The sequence below is a fragment of the Podarcis melisellensis genome, assembly GCF_964234715.1.
Source record: "Podarcis melisellensis genome assembly, chromosome: 6".
Lineage (NCBI taxonomy): Eukaryota > Metazoa > Chordata > Lepidosauria > Squamata > Lacertidae > Podarcis > Podarcis melisellensis.
The window spans coordinates 86,259,863-86,272,622 of record NC_138538.1 but is presented as its reverse complement, the minus strand read 5'-3'; the positions used below and the strand labels follow the sequence as shown (position 1 = coordinate 86,272,622).

General features: G+C 44.6%; 2 long non-coding RNA genes across 2 annotated transcripts in view; one reads left to right on the top strand and one right to left on the bottom strand.

Moving 5' to 3' along the window:
• Nucleotides 1–240: 240 nt before the first annotated feature.
• LOC309371900 lies at nucleotides 241–792 on the top strand. The gene is made up of 2 exons (XR_014169330.1): nucleotides 241–446; nucleotides 669–792. It is a non-coding gene; the product is annotated as an uncharacterized lncRNA (long non-coding RNA).
• A 7,964-nt stretch (nucleotides 793–8,756) lies between these two features.
• The window catches only part of LOC309371890, a 52,010-nt gene continuing 48,006 nt past the window's right edge, over nucleotides 8,757–12,760 (bottom strand). The window contains exon 4 of the long non-coding RNA XR_014169318.1: nucleotides 8,757–8,880. This is a non-coding gene — a long non-coding RNA (uncharacterized lncRNA). The remainder of the gene's footprint in view (nucleotides 8,881–12,760) is intronic.

The window sequence follows — 12,760 nt, the reverse complement described above, 5'->3', positions numbered from 1 at the left end:
AGAGACCCATGGGGTCTGTGAGGGAGAAATTGGAGGATGGAATGATGATCATGAAGGATAAGAAGGAAACATTAGTGAAGATGAAATCACTATATGTTCAACCAAGCGACCAGGGGATGGAGGCCACCACTGCTGATATGGATGGTGTCTGTGGATCTTTCTGACACGTCCCCCTATTTATGGATAGTTCAAAGAAAAGAGATCGTTGGTATGAATTGTGTTTTCCGAAAAATGGAAAGTATCTGGAACCCATTTCCTGACTATTTCCCCTCTTCTTCCCTAGATTCGAGAGCTGCTGGCCTCCTGTTGCCATTCCCTCAAAATCCATCCCCTTGTCTGTTTGGAGGAAGAAAGCGTGATGGTTGATGGAAGAAAGATTAAAGAAAGAACGATTTATGTAAGACTGAGAGACCAGGGGATGGATACCACTGGTCTACCAATGGTGAGTGTTGAGGTTGTTCATGAAGAACAGAGAGGCCAGAGAGAATCTGGCTTGCCAGGGCGGGGGGGAGGCAGCTCCCTGGTTTAAGAAGAGTTCAGGGATAGGATGAGGAAGGGAGGAAGGTAAAATAACGTAAGCCACCCGGAGATCCTTCTAGGAAAGATTGGTTATCAAAGCTATAATAGATGCAAAAATTAAGAATCTTTTCTCTTCTTTTCTCTTCCAGGCAGTGACAGCAGTGAGACTAGCAGCTCCAGCACAGCTCTCTCTCCCCTCCAAGACCCAGTTCCCCCGTCCCCCCAAAATTAAATATATATATATATAAATAAATAGTATATATTTCCAAAACACCATGAGTCTCCAGTGTGGTCTCTCGTCACAAGGCAACAGACTTTTTAAAGAGGCTACAAAAGTCACTCATAGAAGTAGAACAACAATTGAAGATATAAGACAGTTTGTTACAGACTGGTTGCAATACCTTCAAGTAAATGATGTGTTTAAAATAGATAAGAAAAATGGATTTAGTACTGAAATCTCAAGGTTTCAAAAGGAATTATTGGAAAATAATGTGAAGCTACGTTCTAAAATGTATAAATTGCTAGAGTGTAAAACTAAGGATGAAGAATTCAAAACATTAATGATAAAATGGGCACAAGACATTAGGCATAATATTCAATTTTCATAATATTATTAGGCATAATATTAAATGTTTGCTGGAAATGTAAGGAGAAGGAAGGCATGTGGTGGATGTGCAAGATAATTAAAACATTTTGGGAAATGATTTACAATGAGTTGAAAAAAATGTTTAAAATAAAAAGAGGCTTTTTTGGGGGTTAGGCATTTTAGGTATAGAGATTCTGAGGGAGCAGAAATGACTATTCATGTACATGATGACAGCACTAAGGATACTACAGGCCCAGAGATGGAAAAAAGATAAAGTTCCATCCAGAGAGGAATGGCTGATGAAGTTGTTGAACTATGCCAAAATGGCGGAACTGACCGGGAAAATCATAAACCAGGAAGAGAAATTTTTTAAGAAAGAATGGGGGGAATTTATATTGCATTTGAGAGAACACTCTTTTAAACAACCAAAAACGTTGGCAGGGTTTGAGTAACGCTTGCAATTTACGAAAACTATGGGAAAATGGATTTCTATTCTATTAGCAAATTAGAGAAAATACGATAAGCAGATGAAAAAGAGAGAGATTGATAATGGTAACCATGGAAGGGGGGAGGGAAGTCAAAGGACTCAGAGAATCCTAAATGAAGGGGTGTTTGAATTTAAATTTGTTATGCAAACTTAATAAAAACATTTTTTTAAAAAAAGATAAATAAACAGATAATTTTTGTGTTATTGCTTTACAAACATGCTAGTCTTTGGGGTTGCTTTTTTCCAACAGTTGTGAGCATGGGTGGAAACCCCGGGTCTCACTGCAGGAGTCTACAGTTTGGCTCCTTCCTTTGTGGATGCTATAATAATATAAATATAAATATAAATATAAATATAAATAATAATAAATAATTTATTTATACGCTGCCCATGTGGCCAGGGCTCCCCAGACACTCTGTGCAGCCTCCAGCAAAATTTTTAAATACAATAATTTATCAAATATTAAAAGCTTCCCTAAACAGGGCTGCCTTCAGGTGTCTTCTAAAAGTCAGACAGTTCTTTATTTCTTTGACATCTGGTGGGAGGGTGTTCCACAGGACAGGCGCCACTACTGAGAAGGCCCTCTGCCTGGTTCCCTGTAACATTGCTTCTCGCAGTGAGGGAACCGCCAGTGCTGGAAGATAGTGTCCGGGAGGAACGATGGGGGTGGAGATGCAGAGAGGAAGGGGGGAGAGCTGGTTAAGATAGATTTAGGCAATTTCTGAGAGGCAGTTGCACAGATTTGTTATTTTCACCATTACAGTGGTACCTCGGGTTACATACACTTCAGGTTACATACACTTCAGGTTACAGACTCCGCTAACCCAGAAATAGTACCTCAGGTTAAGAACTTTGCTTCAGGAAGAGAACAGAAATCGTGCTCCGGCGGCGTGGCGGCAGCGGGAGGTCCTATTAGCTAAAGTGGTGCTTCAGGTTAAGAACAGTTTCAGGTTAAGAACGGACCTCCGGAACGAATTAAATACTTAATCCGAGGTACCACTGTATCTGCTTTAAAATTAGCTTTCCTTTTGCCAGCCAATATCAGCTTTGCGAAAGTAATCTAGCAGACTGCTTTTCTTGTATTCCACCCAGGAAATCAAATACTAAACCTCAGAACATTCTCAAAAGATCCAACATGTTTTGCTGGGCATACTGTATACAAAGAACCAAACTTGCATGTTCTGGAATCTTGGATCTCTTTGAAATAAACCTCAGTACCCCCCACCCCCCTGCAAGGGAGTCCGACCTCACAACAAAGAAAAACAATGTATTTGGGGATGAAAATTGGCCACAACTTTATTAAAATTTCAGACTGTGCGCTTGCGGTTTGAGACTCCCCTCAGGACACCCTTTCTTTTCTTTTTTTATATAAGATATTTATTAAAGTTTTCAATATTAATACAATAAAAAGAAAATCAAGAAGAAAAAAGAAAAATATAACAAAAATACAAAACAGAAAATACTTAAAAACACACAAAATTTCAATAACTTATTTTTCATTAACTTATTTCCCAGACCTCCTCGTACCTCCCTTTTTTGTATTCCAATTCAATTATTAGTTCAGCAAATCCTTATCAATATTTTTTTTAACCTACTTCTGAACCTTTTTTCCGTATTCTCTTATAACATTACAGCTGAAAACCACTTAATTTCTATCCGACATCATTCTAACATTCTCCCCTCAGGACACCCTTTCAAGGTGACCCTGATACCGCCATCGCAGGTGGGGTGCATTGCGACACCACCCCTACTGAATATAAAAGAGAAAATGTGACCATCTGAGTGTGTACATTCTTAGAGCCAAGACAACGGAAACCTCCCAGGTGGGAGGAAAATTCTTTAAAGGGGCACCACCATACCCAGGCCGACAAGCATAGTAAATTGCAGCACCTAAAGATTCCATGCTGGGGCAGCACAGACGAGATGACTGTGAAACAATTCAGATATAAATTGTGCAGGTAGAACTGCAGGAAGGGACCCCAAGGATCATCCAGTCCAACCCCCCCCTGCAATGCGGAAATATTCCACTACCCCACCATAAGGATCAAACATGCAACCGTGGCCCCATCAGCATGATGTTTTAACCAGCTGAGCTGACCAGGCACCGAAGAAGAGAATTCATAAATGCAGACTCCCACATAAAGAGTACCGTAGATCACGTGCAAACTAACCAGACATTGTAACCCTGCATGGGAGCACATGCCTACGACCTCATGACTAATGAATAACTAATTAACAGTATCCTCCCCTCGTGTGACTGAAAATAGGGTTAGAAGGGGCTCTGGGTCATCTAGCCCGGCTTCACATATAAAGGTAAAGGGAACCCTGACCATTAGGTCCAGTTGTGACCGACTCTGGGGTTGCGGCGCTCATCTCACATTATTGGCCGAGGGAGCCAGCGTACAGATTCTGGGTCATGTGGCCAGCATGACTAAGCCGCTTCTGGCGAACCAGAGCAGTGCATGGAAACACTGATTAGCTTCCCACCGGAGCGGTACCTATTTATCTACTTGCACTTTGACATGCTTTTGAACTGCTAGGTTGGCAGGAGCAGGGACCGAGCAACGGGAGCTCACCCCGTTGCGGGGATTCGAACTGCCGACCTTCTGATCGGTAAGCCCTAGGCTCTGTGGTTTAACCCACAGCACCACCCATGTCCCTTCCGCCACCTGCATCCCTTTGGCTCCCCATATACCGATACCTAAAAAGATTAGCCACACACACAGGATTAACTACCACCATACATACAGAAATGTACACCCGAGCCTATTAAGTACGTGCATAGATGCCTATGCCTGTTTGTGCTATAGAATGAATGGCACATGTAGGGATGAGACCATCAGCTGGTGACCAGTATGGCGCATTACTAGCATACTTTGACTATAAAAGAACAATAGTCAGGAGGGAGGACCTCGGGCCCCTCTCCGAGCTGAGGGACTCAAAGGGAATCCTATATAATTACAGGGTTGGAACCCTTAGGGCAATCCTCGGCGATGCAGGACCATGCGCCCATTCCTTAACGGGATACCATACCCCTGCACATCATACCAGAAATCATTGGATTGTAGAGCTGGAGAAGACCCAAATGGTCTTCCAGCTCAGGCTCATGGAGAACACCATACACAATTTGGCCTTCGAATCCCACTGCCTTGTGTAGATAGACTCATAATACAATGATACAAGCAGCTCAGCACATATGCATACCGCAATTATATGCATGCATAAATAAATAAATAAATAAATACATACACACATACGGACCACATTCTATGCATGGAAGGAAGCCCACCAGCCCAGCTCCCTGCCCACCTGGCCTCACCATTAACTGGGCAGCCCCTTATGTGCGGCCACCTACTTCAGGCCCATGGCAGAATGAAACTGGTAGGAAAAATTCTTAAGACTGCAATATGTTACGAGTCAAGTCCCCATACTTCCACCGCTAGGGCCTCGTATACGGTACGCCCCAAAACTTAGAGGGAAAACAGCAGATCTAATGAGGAACAACACCAACAATCTGTTCTTCAAATTAGGCACTAACGCACTGCAATTTGGTTATCCAGTACCGCCATGGAAAGCAATGTGTACCTACCTTACTCCCCATGTGGAAGCACAACTCGTGTGTGGAAAGATGGCGCTGGCCATGTGTATGAAAGAGGGAGGGGTTCGCCCAACAACGAGGTAACTCCAGCGGTTCTCTGCTTCCTCATCTTTGCTACTTCCTTTTCCTACGTTCTACCTCTCTCTAGGTCTTCGTGTCCTGCTGACTTTCCTCCTGGATGCTCCAAGGCCAACTGCACAACTGACATCAGCTCCGGTCTCCTTTAAATCTGAGGAGCAGACCAGAGGGAAGCCTGCGTCGGCACGGTCCGCTCCTCCTAGCTGCGCCCACTGCAGATTGGCCGCTTCAAATGGCTGGGTTCTGGTGGGAACCCAGAGGTCTCTGCGGTGACCCCAGCAATGAGCAATGGCCACAGGAGCAGCATGGCTCTGAGAAGATGGTGGTGCAGTGCGCTGGGCTGCAAACATTGCCCACCACTGTGAAATGATGAGCGGCCATTAATGGTTTCTCAGCCTCCTGGAAAAAAGTGGCAAGTGGGGTGCTGCAAGGTTCTGTCCTGGGCCCGTTGTTGTTCAACTTGGATGAAGGAATTGAGGGGATGCTCCTCAAATTGGCTGATGACACCAAACTGCGAGGGCTAGCTAATGCTGCAGAAAACAGAATCAGAATTCAAAAGGACATTAACAGGTTGGAGAACCGGACGAAAGCCAACAAAATGAATTTCAATAGGGAGAAATGTAAGGTTCTGCACTTAGAACCAGATTCACTAATATAGGATGGGGGACACCTGGCTTCCTAGCAGTACCTGTGAAAAGGATCTAAGGGTCTTGATGGACCACAGACTTCACATGAGTCAACAGTGTGATGCAGAAGCAAAAAAGCTAATGCTATTCTAGGCTGCGTTAACAGAAGTATAGTTTCCAGATCGTGGGAAGTAATAAAGGTAAAGGTACCCCTGCCTGTTCGGGCCAGTCTTGCCAGACTCTAGGGTTGTGCGCTCATCTCACTCTAAAGGCCGGGAGCCAGCGCTGTCCGCAGACACTTCCGGGTCACGTGGCCAGCGTGACAAGCTGCATCTGGTGAGCCAGCGCAGCACACGGAACGCCGTTTACCTTCCCGCTGGTAAGCGGTCCCTATTTATCTACTTGCACCCGGAGGTGCTTTCGAATTGCTAGGTTGGCAGGCGCTGGGACCGAACGACGGGAGCGCACCCCGCCGTGGGGATTCGAACCGCCGACCATGCGATCGGCAAGTCCTAGGCGCTGAGGTTTAACCCACAGCACCACCCGCGTCCCTAGCGCCACCCGCGTAATAGTACCGCTCTATTCTGCCTTGGTCAGACCACACCTGGAATACTGTGTCCAATTCTGGGAGCCACAATTTAAGGAGGATGTTGAAGGAATTGGGTATGTTTAGCCTGGAAAGGGGAGACTGAGAGGAGATCTGATAGCCATCTTCAAATATCTTAAGGGCCGTCACACGGAAGAGGGAGGATGCTTGTTTTCTCCTGTTCTGTAGGGTAGGACTCGAACTCGTGGCTTCAGGTTACAAGAAAGGAGATTCTGATTAAACATTCATAAAAACAAACAGACTCCCTTGGAAGGTGGTGGACTCTGATTCCTTGGAGGTTTTTAAACAAAGACTGGAGGGCCATCTGCCATGGATGCTTTCGCTGAGATTCCTGCATGGCAGGGGGTTGGACTAGATGGCCCTTGGTTCCCTTCCAACTCTTAAGATTCTATGATTCTATGGAATGGATCTGAATTAATGACAGCCGTCCACCAGTTTCCTATTCAAAACTGCTTCCCACCCCAATCTCTAAATGACTACTATATATAAATAATACATTAAAGTAGACAAATAATAAGGATTAATAAGCCTGTTACCCATTGTCTATAAACCCTTATGATAATCACATGTCAGATTTTCTTTTGTGAATGAAATAAAATGGTTTCAATCCGTTTCTAAACAAGGCTTAGATCAACTCCCTAGATGTTCATTGTCCAGGGGTTCAGTGCCTGGCGCTCAGAAACTCATGGCAAAGGGGAGTCCGTCACCCACAAACTCATAACATTTCACTTCCTTGCAACCTAAGGAAAGCTGTTTATTGGCAGAACAGACTGGGCAGAAACTGAAAGAAACAGGGGGATGAGGAGGTCTAAGGGTGAAGTCCTGCTCCTGTTCATCGTAATACTGGACAGATTACTACAGGGTGTTGAGAAGGGGTTTTTTTAACTCTTAAGTGAGAAACAGCAGCCATAGTCAAGGCCAGAAGTGTTTTCCCTTGGTGACCCCGCCATGTTGAAAAGTGTGTGTGTTTGCAAGGTGTTTCTTGTCCTGTCCAGAAGTGCACCGCGCTAGATGAAGCCAGCTCTAGATCTTTCCTAAATAAATTGAATAAAACCACTTAAACCACTGGAAGATATATCTGAAAAATAAATATTAAGGGGAGCAATGCCCATTGTTAAGCAAGGTAGCTAAAGTAACAGAGTCATGTTTTCCATTGTGACACGTCCCCTGCTGACTGGTTGGCCGAGAACTTTGGGCAGAACATCTATTAGAGAGAGAGAGAGAGAGAGAGAGAGAGAGAGAGAGAGAGAGAGAGAAAGAGAAGCAAATTGCGGTTTGAAAAAATAATAATGAAACCATCTCGTCTGTAAGTAGGATCTCTAATTCTTTCCCCTTTCTTTAGCTATTCCTTAAGATTTAGACACATAGGTTACCAGGTCTTCCTTTTCTTCCCTAGATGCTCCGGTCTACGAAGGCTGAGAGAGCTGCTGGCCTCCTGTTGCCGCTCGATAAAAATCCATCCCCTGGACGAAGACACCATTCAGATTAACGGCAAGGAGATAAGAGTTCGAACCATCTATGTGAGGCCAAAGGACCAGGGGATGGATGCCACCAGTGATTCCAGCAGTGGTGAGTTTTGATCTTTGTTCAAGAAGAACAGGGAGGCCAGAGAGAATCTGGCTGGCTGGGGGCGGGGGAGGCAGCTCCCTGATTTAAGAAGAGTTTAGGGATTGGGTGAGGAAGGGAGAATAATGTGGGCCACTTGGAGATCCTTGCAGTAATAATCAATGAAAATATTAAGAATTTTTTCTGTTCTTTTCTCTTCCAGGCAGCGGCAACAGTGAGGCCAGCAGCTCTCTCAACCAAGACCCAGTTTCCCCCTTCCCCGATTAAATATTTTTTTTATTCTAATAAAGCTTTTTAATACAAATATGCTAGTCTTTGGTCATTTTTTTATCCCTGTATGGGTGCATCTACAGCAGCAAGAATGTTTCTTTTCCAAAAATGGAAAGAAGAAGAAGAAGAAGAGGAGGAGGAGGAGGAAGAAGAAAAAGAAGAAGAAGTCCCAGAGAAAGAAGAATGGATACAAAAACAAGAACGATGGGTGTGGAGACGCGGGGGGGGGGGGGGGAGCTGGTTAAAACAGAATAAAATAGCATTTAGGCAATTTCTGAGAGGCAGTTGCACAGATTTGTTATTTTCACCATTATCTGCTTTAAAATTAGCTTTCTTTTTGCCAGCCAATATCAGCTTTGTGAAAGTAATCTGCTTTTCTTGTATTCCGCCCAGGAAATGAAATAGTAAACCTCAGAATATTCTCAAAAGATTCAACATGTTTTGCTGGGCGTACAGTATACAAAGAACTGAACTTGCATGACCTTCTATTCCGGAATCTTGGATCTCTTTGAAATAAAGCCTTGGAATAGATTCAGTTTTAAGCTGAAAAACAAAGATGTTTGTTATTATTTTTCATAAACAAAACCACTGGCATTTTTTTAAAAAATGCCTTTTAAGTTCTAACATGCAACCAAAGCAAGAAGACTTAACTGCATCACTGAAAGCTTTTCCACACTCTTTATATTTTAAGCTGTTGATTCTCAGACATATTCCAGCTAGCAGAAAACGCAAATGATGCTACTGAATTTGTTGTCTCTGATTTTGAAGATTTTAAAAATTTTATACCACTGCACCCCCCTTCCTACGCCCCTGGCTGCAGCCCGCGGCTTTCAGGCTTTCAGCTGTCTGAGAAAAAGGCAAGTCTCCTTCTTCCCCTTCTGCCTAACTGTGCCCCCCTCAGACTGCTCCTCTTGGTTGTGTGCAGTCATGTCTAGGACACAGACTGAAGAAAAGCAATAGCTTTTATCCAGTTTTACTTTTTGCCTGTCGAGGTCCCCAGGGCCACCCCAAATAACTCACACATCACACAGAAATTTTGTTTAAGGTTTTTGGCATAATTTCGGCCGCAACTTTATTAAAATACAAAAAATGTGAGTGGTTGCTTAGGCATTGGTGACGACTATCTGCCCCCCAGTGGGGGACAGACTGACATTCCGCACGCCTGCGAAAGTCAGAAAAGGGGAATACATTTGGGGGTAGCGACGGAGCAGGGAACCTGTCCTCAGCCCTCCCCAAATGCAACCAGGGGCTCTTGCGTGGCCCTAGCCCCTTGACAAGGTTTGGACAAAAGCAATGGTGAGCCCCTGTATTCCTTTAACGGAATCGCTTGCTGCAGCATTAGAGGGGCAGGCACAGCCAATCCATGCCCCTCAACCAACCAAACCATAAACCAGTGCCTAACTGCAACCTTACAAGTTGTGACGATTTGCTACGCAGTAGGCAAAAACCAAATGGCCCCAGCCAATCAGCCAGATGGACAAAATTCCAACCTGGCCCCTGCCCCAAAGCAGACGACCCCATGACAGGCATAGCAAGGTCAAAGCAAACAACCCTAATTCTAGGGAGGGGGGGACGGGCAATCCGATGCACGGGCGAAAAGAGGAAGCCCTAGCCTCGTGCAAAGAGTTTTAGCATTTCTGGCTGTCAATCAACAAATAGCAACATTAACTTCTTCCCAACAACAAGGGAAGCCCAATCACAACAGTGGCCAAAGATCAATTAACCCGCCCCACAACTTTGGAGTGTCCTGGCGGCCCCTACCGCAACACATGCTCTCCATGAAGGAGAACACACTTTGTCGTTAGTCTTAGCTCCCCCCCCCCCAACCCCTCCAAGACCATCTATATTTGGAAGTTGCTTAAGCAACACAAACACCTGCAAAAGCTGTTTTGCCAGGAGCAATGGTGGTATAGATGAGCAAGCACACAGAGCACTCTTTATTTTTATTCTCTCTTCTGACCCCCTTTTGCAGTCTGGGCAAAATCAATACATAGCAACAGAGAAAGGAGGTTCATGATTTCTAGATGTGAAGTGGCGTTACAGAAAAATAAAAAAGACTATCAGCAAAAGCACGAAAAACGTCTCCTGGAAAAGCTTGAAATGCTTTTAAAAAGAAGTCTCAATAAATCCAGCAGGACTTATTCCTGGATACTAGTGCACAAAATGGCCGCCCCTGTCCGTTAGCGACTACGTGACACAACCATGAACATCACGGTGGGTTCTTCCCTCTTGACCTCAGTGGGATCTGGATTACATCTAAAATCGTATTACAACTAAGTGTGTTACTAAAACAAAATCATTTGGGTGGTTTCCCGAGAAGGGAAATGAACAAATGATGATAGCACTTCCTTCAAAACGTTATGTATACCTCTCCTCCTGTGGTATGAATTATGTGTAACGCTTTATCCACTACTATCCCTTTTTGTAGTGAGTCACTGAAAAGAAAAGAAAACTCACCTATGACTTCACATAGCGAGAAAATCCTATTGCAAAAAGAAGGGATATTTTTGTCGTTTCTCCTTAGGCATTTCCTTTAGTTTCCCCAGAAACAAGGATACAATCCAAAGTCAACTAAAGTTGTGGGGTTTTTGGTTTTTTGTTTTAAAAAGTGAGACTGTAATTTGTTTTAAATAGCATTTGAAATACATCCAGGCTGGGATTGAAAATGTGAGCATCAGTTCAAAATATAAAAGTTCAAACTGAAGATCCCCTGCTTATTGGCAAAAATGCACTGGGCATTAATAATATGCATTACTCTTCAGCAGGGACGCGGGTGGCGCTGTGGGTTAAACCACAGAGCCTAGGACTTGCTGATCAGAAGGTTGGCGGTTCAAATCCCCGCAACGGGGTGAGCTCCCGTTGCTTGGTCCCTGCTCCTGACAACCTAGCAGTTTGAAAGCATGTCAAAGTGCAAGTAGATAAATAGGTACCTCTCTGGCGGGAAGGTAAATGGCATTTCTGTGCGCTGCTCTAGTTCTCCAGAAGCGGCTTAGTCATGCTGACCACATGACCCGGAAGCTGTACGCCGGCTCCCTCGGCCAATAAAGCGAGATGAGCGCTGCAACCCCAGAGTCGGCCATGACTGGACCTAATGGTCAGGGGTCCCTTTACTTTTACCTTACTCTTCAGAATCTTAAAGGTTTATTGGAAATAGGCTATCAGCATGGAAGCAAAAGGTTTTTGGGTTTTTTTAACAAGTTCAGCTCCATGTTCAGAATATTTTACTAGGATTTTCACTGATGTGTGTTTCCCTTCTCAGGTACGGTCTACTATGCTTATAGCAAAATCTGGATTGGGGAGGTGTCACACTTGTGAAGAGAAGTTCCTTAGCTCAGTCCTAACACACTGCTCACAAGCACCCAGCCTCAGAACCTAGTCTGCACCAAGAGCAGTAGGAGTCCTGGCATCACAGAGAAGCTCAGAGATTACTGGCAAGGGGTCCCCAGTTTAGATCCAGAAAAGGACTTTTCATTCAAAAAACAGGAGGAGCTCCCCTCCACATGCACTGCTGGGCCAATCAGAGTGCTGCAAGCAGCTGCCACCCATTTGGTCCACCAATCCACCGCCACCCCATCCTGCTAGTTCACCTGGTCGGCCAATCATACCTCATTTGGACGTGTCTAAACCGGGAGCTGTCTGTATTGTGTTTCTATAGTAAGGTAAAAGCTAAAGGACCCCTGGATGGTTCAGTCCAGTCAAAGGCGACTATGGGGTTGCGGCGCTCATCTCGCTTTCAGGCCGAGGGAGCTGGCGTTTGTCCACAGACATATTTTTGGGTCATGTGGCCAGCAGGACTAAACCATTTCTAGTGCAACGGAACACCGTGATGGAAACCAGAGCACACGGAAATGCCATTTACCTTCCCACCGCAGCGGAACCTATTTATCTACTTGCACTGGCATGCTTTCAAAATTCTAGGTTGGCAAGAGATGAGACAGAGCAATGGGAGCTCAACCCATCATGGGGATTCGAACCGCTGACCTTTTGATCAGCAAGCCCAAGAGGCTCAGTAGTTTAGACCACAGCGCCATCGTCATTCTATACTGCCTCCTCCTTTAAGGGGTCCATGGCAGTGTATCATACACCACATACCTCAATCTGGTAATGTCTGGTTTAAATGATCCTAATTAATCAAAAATAAAATTTGATACAGGTTCATCGTGAAAACACACGTTTTGGTATAATTTTTATAAACATTTTAGGGGTGCATTTTAAAAAACCGCAGTCTGAGACAAAGCTGTTAGTCAGCCATACCACAAGGTGGCAGCCCTGAGGCCCGTTAACCTCTATATAGAATTTGACATTGTGCTTAAGCAACCCTTTCATGCAAGCAAGGGCGTTATGTACAGACCGTGCTTTGGTCGCCTGGTACAAGGAAAGTATTTTGTGCCAAGAACAGGGAGTTAAGATAAGACCCCACCAA